Here is an 8765-nt window from a genome sequence, read left to right on the forward strand (position 1 = left end):
AAGCTCTGCTATGCAAAAAGCAAACACCGTGGCGTTCGGCAACAAACAGGAAATCAATCAAGAAAGGTTTCAGTCATGCGCAAGGATCAAATAAAAAAAGATATTAAAACCCGCAGTCAGTGCAAACAACACAACCAAAGTCTACAGAACAAGAAACCGATAGATTACGTCGAGGAATTACCCAAGGTGCGGGGTCAAGAGGAGTATGGATGAATGACACGCACTGGAGTTGGAAGCTCTGGAATCGCACTGGAGTTCGACAAAATTCGAGGAGATGACGATGATGACGATGATGGATGATAGCTAAGGGTCACATTCACAGAAGTGTGACCGGACAGTCTGTTTGTGAGAGGCGAGACGCGAGAGGGATTAGGGTTGAGCGTGAGCCACGTGAGAGATGCCGAAACTGAAGAGGCGTGAGGCTTGGGTTGAGCATGAGCTGCGTCAGATGAGGGAGAGGAGTCTCAAGCGACAATGCTCACGGTTGCCAATGGGCCTGGTGGCTAGATGACACGGTGAGATGAGAGAGAGGAGTTTGAAAAATAGAAATTACTCATATTAGAGTTTATTTTAAGCTATTCTTTAAAAAATTAAAAAATTTATAAAAAATTTGTGACCGGTCGGTTCAGCTCCCACCCTGAAATCGAGAACCGGACCGGTGGCCTTTGGAACCACCCAGGATCAACCAGTCTGATTCGGGCGGTTCGTTGCATACCACTAATAAAACATGCAAATAGTAGGAGAGAACATTATTTGCAATTAAAATCTGGAAAAAGCAAATGACCCACAAATAGAATCTACATTTTCATTGGGGGGACGAAAAATACAATCTACTCTTTTTTTTTTGGTCGAAAAAATACAATATACTTTAAGCGTGTACAAAATAATAATTTTTAAAATATCGACAGTAACATGTTGAGTTTATGATGAATTAGGACAACAGGTCAAAAGGCAAAAGTCAGGAGAGACGTGATTAGTACGATGTCACAGACATTCATTCCCTAAAAGACAGAAGCTCGGAAAGAAAGAGAAATAGGATACGGTCCATTTGAAGTTGACACATGGGAAGAGATAGATGCGATCCAGGGCACGTCTCTTGAACCAATGATGTAACTGTCGTACGCCAATTCAACTTTTCCTTCTCGACGTCGTAATTGTTGGGGTTTTGGCATCCAAATCCCATAAAATTGAATGAAAAGTGTGTGGATGAAAATGTCCCACATAGGATAGAAGAGGTGATTGAAGATGGTTTATTTTGAGGAGCCTCTCAAATGGGTTTGGGCCCCAAGGGGTACCCCACTTTTGTGGAAGGGAGAGGACCTACGCCAAGCTAGGTCGGTTCCCCCCGCATGCCGCCGCCGCCGGCGTCTGTCCGGCTCGGTTCAGTTCAGTTCGGTTCTCTATCTCCGAACGAAAACCGCTTCGGTTCGAGTGAGCCTTCACTACTGTTCACGCGCCGCCGCCCTCGGTTCGGTTCTCTATCCCCGAACGAAAACCGCTTCGGTTCGAGTGAGCCTTCGCTACTGTTCACGAACCGCAAACGAGTCTTCATTACTCGCAACTCTTCATTTTCGCCATATACATATATCCGAACAGTAACACTTCGTGGCATTTATTTTACCCGACGCACTCTAGACAATTTTCACTTCATCATTGTCATTTTGTGCGATTATTCTGCGAAGTTGCGTTCGAAGGAGTCCTCTGAATACGTACCACTTCGGAGGAACGAGATCCGTTCTATCCTGGGAGACGATTGTCCAATATTCTCGGGTACTGATTGAGGGGCCAAATTCGTCTTAAGGACACGACATTACTTCGTTGGGCTCGGATCAACATTCTGTTTATTTATTTGTACTGCTTTCAGGTTAGTTTCCTGACGTTTGATTTCAATTTCTGGTATACGAACTTAGCCGACAACAATCTTAAGACGAATTTTCGTTGAAATGTTATTCTGTTTTCAATTATCTTCGGTTCTGTTCGTATAATGATTTGCATGGTCTGCGTATTCTTACGCGTTGTTCATTGAGTTTTTCTGTCAAATATCTAGATTGGCGTTCCTTTAAGTCGAACCTTTGTTGTTCGAATACTTCTGAGTTAATACAAATATTCTGTATAGTTCGTATGTTCCTTGTCATAGTCGTATAGTATTTTTGTTGGGATTATTTTGTTGTGTAGTTCGCTTAGTTTTTGACGAATGTCTATCACATCGTTCAATTCTGCTTGTGTCGAAATTCTATTACAATATTCAGAAATTTCGTATTCAGAATACGATTCTGTTCATACATACATTCTGCTCCTGTTACAATTTTTCAATTCTGTTCGTGAACAAATTTTTCGTTTATGTTCATATTAAAAATTTTCAATTCTGTTCATGAACAAACGATTCTGTTCGTAGTCATATATTTCCGATTCTGTTCGTGAATATGTTCTGTTTTTGTATTTCAGAAATGGCTTCGACTTCGACTCTGATCAACCCTATTCCGAATCACGGAGAAAAGCCAGAAAAGTTCAATGGTACGGATTTCAAGAGATGGCAACAAAAGATGTTGTTCTATCTCACGACCTTGAACTTGGCTAGATTCCTCAATGAGGATGGTCCTAAATTGGACATTGGAGAGACAAATAAAGAAAAGGTTGCTGCTATGGATGCATGGAAGCATTCTGACTTCCTCTGTCGCAACTATGTCCTCAACAGTCTGGACAATACTCTCTATAATGTCTATAGTCCGCTGAAAACGGCTAAGGAGTTATGGGATAGTCTGAACAAGAAATACAAAACCGAAGATGCCGGATTGAAGAAATTCATTGTCGGTAAATTTCTGGACTTCAAGATGGTTGATTCAAAGACCGTCTTAAGTCAGGTTCAAGAGCGTCAAGTGATTATGCATGATATTCATGCTGAAGGAATGACTCTAAGTGAGTCATTTCAAGTGGCTGCCTTCATTGAAAACTGTCACCATCCTGGAGAGATTTCAAAAATTATCTCAAAAACAAGAGAAAGGAGTTGTCACTTGAAGACTTGATTGTTCGGTTGAGGATTGAGGAAGACAATAGGCTCTATGAGAAGAAAGTTGGGAAGAACCTAGAGGTTTCAAAGGCCAATGTTGTTGAAGAAGGATCGAAACCCAACAAGAAGAGGAAAATGCCTAGCAACTCTGGAGAGGGATTCACCTAAGGCCTGAAGAAGTTCGTTGGCAAGTGCTTCAACTGTGGCAAGTCTGGACATCGAGCCAAAGACTGCAGAGCCAAAGACTGTAGAGCCAAGAAAAGACAGAAAACTCAGGCTAATGTGGTGGAAGAGATTTCCAATGGTGTTGATGATATCAATCCGACTGCTATGATATCCGAGTGTAATATGGTGGGAAATCCCAAGAAGTGGTGGATTGATACTGGAGCAACTCGTCACATCTGTGCAAACAGATCAATGTTCTCGTCCTACACAACTGTGGGAGGTGATGAAAAACTTTATATGGGTAATTCATCAACCTCTAAGGTTGAAGGTGTCGGAAAGATTGCTCTGAAGATGACATCTGGAAAGATTGTGACACTAAATAATGTTATGTATGTGCCAGATGTTCACAAGAATTTAGTGTCTGGATCTCTCCTTAGCAAGAATGGCTTCAAGTTGGTTTTTGTATTTGATAAGTTTGTACTCTCCAAAAATGAGATGTATGTAAGAAAGAGTTATCTGAGTGATGGATTGTTCAAGCTGAATGTAATGACTGTTGTAACCAATGATGATTTGAATAAAGTTGCTTCTACTTATGTGCTTGAGTCTTCTAATATTTGGCATGCTAGACTAGGACACGTTAACTATAAGTCGATAAAGAAATTAATGAATATGCGACTGTTGCCGAAGTTTGACTGTTCAAGTGAGAAATGCCAAGTGTGTGTTGAATCTAAATTTTCTAAGCCTCCTTTCCATTCTGTAGATAATAGAGTTACAGAACCTTTAGATTTAATACACACAGATATATGCGATATGAAATCAATACCGTCAAGAGGTGGTAATAAATATTTTATCACATTTATATATGACTATTCAAGAGATTGTTATGTTTATCTGCTTAGTAGCAAAGATGAGGCTATGAATACTTTTAGAATGTATAAATCTAAAGTTGAAACTCAGTTAAATAAGAAAATTAAAATGATAAGAAGTGATAGAGGAGGTGAATATGAATTTCCTTTTGAGGAAATTTGTATTGAGTTTGGTATCGTTCACCAAATAACTGCTCCTTATACACCACAATCAAATGGTGTGGCTGAAAGGAAAAATCGATCCCTAAAGGAAACAATGAATGCATTGTTGAACAGTTCAGGTTTACCGCAGAATTTGTGGGGGGAAGCTGTCTTAACAGCAAATTTTATTTTAAACAGAGTACCCCACAAAAAGACACAACAAACTCCCTATGAGAAATGGAAAGGCAGAATGCCTAACTTGAATTATCTCAAAGTGTGGGGGTGTTTGACTAAGGTTGCGGTTCTTAAGCCTAAAAAGGTTAAGATAGGACCAAAGACTGTTGACTGTGTTTTTATCGGATATGCTCAGAATAGCAATGCATATCATTTTTTTGTTCACAAGTCAGAGATCCCAAATATACATGTTAATACGATCATTGAATCAAGGGACACTTCGTTCTTTGAAAATATATTTCCGTATAACATAGTATATGAGCCAATTGATAATAATAAGAGGCCTCAAGATACTATATCTAGAAGTGATCCAATGGAGGATGAACCTAGACGTAGTAAAAGACAAAGGACTTCCACGTCTTTTGGACCTGATTTCTTAACGTATCTATTAGAGAATGAGCCTCGGACATTCAAAGAAGCTGTGACATCGCCAGAAGCCCCGTTCTGGAAAGAAGCTATCATAGTGAAGTTGAATCCATCTTGTCAAACCATACATGGGAATTGGTTGACCTTTCTCCTGGTAATAAACCACTACAATGTAAGTGGATTTTCAAGAGGAAAATGAAAGCGGATGGTGCTATTAATAAATATAAGGCTAGGCTTGTAGTAAAAGGATACAAGCAACGAGAAGGTCTTGATTATTTTAATACTTATTCACTTGTTACTAGAATTACATCTATAAGGATGCTAATTGCCATAGCAGCGGTGTATAAGCTTCAAATCCATCAAATGGATGTGAAAACGGCTTTCTTAAATGGGGGTTTGGAAGAAGAAATATATTTGGAACAACCTGAAGGGTTCATTGTTCCAGGACAAGAGAAGAAAGTATGTTGGCTTATCAAGTCACTCTATGGATTGAAACAAGCACCAAAACAATGGCATGCTAAATTCGACGAAGTCATGTTGTCGAATGGTTTTAAGATTAATGAGTGTGATAAATGTGTATATGTTAAGAACACTCATAATGGTTTTGCCATTTTGTGCTTATATGTAGACGACATGCTTATAATGGGTAGCGATAGTGAGGTTGTTAAGGTGACCAAATGCATGCTCACAAGTGAATTTGATATGAAAGATATGAGGGTTGCAGATGTTATATTAGGAGTTAAAATCCATAAGACATCTGGAGGATTAACTCTATCACAGTCCCATTTTATTGAGACGATTCTTGGAAAGTGCAAGAATCTAGATATTGTACCAGTAAAGACTCCGATAGATGTTAATTTACATCTTTCAAAGAATACTGGTGAAAGCAAAGCTCAAAATGAGTATGCTAGTATACTAGGCAGTCTAATGTATATCATGAACTGTACTAGGCCGGACATAACTTGTGCTGTGAGCAAGCTAAGTCGATTTACAGTTAGTCCAAATGAAAATCATTGGAAAGCTATGAAACGTTTATTGGGCTACTTAAAGCATACTCAAGATTATGCTTTGCATTACACAGAATATCCAGCGGTACTTGAAGGATATTGTGATGCAAATTGGATAACCGGCACTAAAGACACAAAATCGACAAGTGGATATGTATTCACACTTGGTGGGGCGGCAGTGTCTTAGAAATCATCCAAACAAACTTGTATAGCTAGATCCACTATGGAATCAGAATTCATTGCTTTGGATAAAGCCGGTGAAGAAGTAGAGTGGCTTTGCATTACACAGAATATCCAGCGGTACTTGAAGGATATTGTGATGCAAATTGGATAACCGGCACTAAAGACACAAAATCGACAAGTGGATATGTATTCACACTTGGTGGGGCGGCAGTGTCTTAGAAATCATCCAAACAAACTTGTATAGCTAGATCCATTATGGAATCAGAATTTATTGCTTTGGATAAAGCAGGTGAAGAAGCAGAGTGGCTTCGAAATTTATTGGAAGATATTCCTAATTAGCCTAAACCAGTGCTCGCTGTTTGTATACATTGTGACAGTCAAGCGGCAATAGGAAGAGCAAGGAATGTCATGTATAACGGTAAGTCTCGACACATACGTCGAAGACATGACACAGTAAGACAACTTCTTTCTAGTGGAATTATCACCATTGACTATGTGAAGTCAAAAAATAATGTTGCGGATCTATTGACAAAAGGCCTAACTAGAGAGATGGTTGCGAAAACATCAAGGGGAATAGGTTTAAGGCCTATAAACAAGTCATCATAGCGGAAACCCTACCTAGTTGACTGGAGATCCCAAGATCTAGGTTCAAAGGGACAACTAAGTTATGAAGACAGTGTAGAGTACTGTCAAATTTTTGACTCATTCCCAGATGAAGACAGTATTAATATGTGAAGATTAAGCAAAAGCTTTTAATGATTCTAAATTGAGTATGTGATATACTATATGTTTAGAAATCACCTATATGAGTGTGAAGTGAGGGCCGCTTCTGTGAGAATTGAAAAGGCCGAATTCTCTAAAACACTCATGAGACCAGGCGGTGTTCATGGCCAAAATGAACACAACAGTGAGAACCAATTTTGTTCGAGAAACAATTGTGTGATTTCTATAGTCTAGGCTTACACCAAAGGTCGATAGTTCAAAGACATCAAGTCTACTGATTGACCGAGTAAGTCCGATAGGTTTCACTAAGGAAAGTTCAAAGTCTCAGACTACTTATCCCGATGCAACGTTTTCTCATGGAATAATCACACATTGCATCTCATGCATACGCGAAGAGTCATGATATCAAAACTTCTCATTCATGTGGGGGATTGTTGGGATTTTGGCATCCAAATCCCATAGAATTGAATGAAAAGTGTGTGAATGAAAATGTCCCACATAGGATAGAAGAGGTAATGGGAGATGGTTTATTTTGAGAAGCCTCTCAAGTAGGTTTGGGCCCCAAGGGGTATCCTACTTTTGTTGAAGGGAGAGGACCTACGCCAAGCTAGGTCGGTTCCCCCCCCCCCTGCGCGTGCCGAGCCGAACATGTCTGTTCGTGAGGTTCGAGTGAACCTTCGCTACTGTTCACGAATCGAACGGGAACCACAAACGAGTCTTCATTACTCGCAACTCTTCATTTTCGCCATATACATATATCCGAATAGTTTAGTTCGGACAGTGACACTTCGTGGCATTTATTTTACCCGACACACTCTAGACAATTTTCACTTCATCATTGTCATTTTGTGCGATTATTCTGCGAAGTTGCGTTCAAAGGAGTCCTCTGAATACGTACCACTTCGGAGGAACGAGATCCGTTCTATCCTGGGAGACGATTGTCCAATATCTTCGGGTACTGATTGAGGGGCCAAATTCGTCTTAAGAACACGACGTTACTTCGTTGGGCTCGGATCAATATTCTGTTTATTTATTTGTACTGCTTTCAGGTTAGTTTCTTGACGTTTGATTTCAATTTCTGGTATACGAACTTAGCCGACAACAATACTTTCCCGGGAATCACGGCAAGAAAAGGGTTCCAAAATCATTGTGGCAACAATACGAGATCGAGAACTGGGGTCATGGTCAGATGACACGACCATGACTTTTTCTTTTGGAAGAGTTTCAGTACCAAAACAAGTAGTTCCGCAGCGATTCTAGGTCATGGGAGCGAATCGAATTTCACGTTTCTCTTTTATCATCTGTATCGACGCGCGTCGTGACCACATATGAACTTTTGTTATGGTTCGACACAGAAATCCATTTCATGATAGCAACTAAAGAGAAGAGGTTGGGGTCAAATGAGGCTCATGTTGTTTGGAGACGACTGAGGCTTGCAATACATGTGCATCACCTGCACAATTCGAGGTACGCATCAATTCAACGAATACCCTCTATTAAATCATGTGGCTCTTACTTGTGGTCTACATGATTCACCGGCTAAGATTTGATAGGTTAATGTGCTTCAGAAGAACCCAAAAGTTTTTCTCAATTAATAATGCATGGTATCGTCGCTTTCGAAAGCCACAACACATAAGGCACCAATTTGTGCACGATGGAGTTTGTGATAAGAGGTGCAATATTATGAAGGTTAAGTTTTTTGTGCATCAATGTCCCACAACTTATAACCCGCATGACATATCATAGGCATCATTTCTTCGAATCAGGGATGAAGACAACTCTATTTTTTTTTTATAGGCGATCATAACGGGCCGGCTCTTTCTTCTTCTTCTTTTGGTGGGGGGCAAAGAAACAATTGGGCAAACAAGGAATGTGATTGGAAACACGCATAACGTTGCTATTGTCTATTAATAGCGACAAGGTGGAGTACAACACTAGCATCTTGCATTAGAGAGATTGATTCACACATTGAAAGGGAAACTAAGAAAGAAACGTATATGATTTTTTTTTTCTTTGTAAATATAAGAATGAATATACAATCGCTGCGGCCATCCTCAAAATGATTGATTATGG

Source organism: Syzygium oleosum, unplaced genomic scaffold (genome assembly GCF_021117445.2).
Source record: "Syzygium oleosum isolate NSW1041296 unplaced genomic scaffold, Sole_v2.1 Sole_v2.02, whole genome shotgun sequence".
NCBI classification, from domain to species: Eukaryota; Viridiplantae; Streptophyta; class Magnoliopsida; order Myrtales; family Myrtaceae; genus Syzygium; species Syzygium oleosum.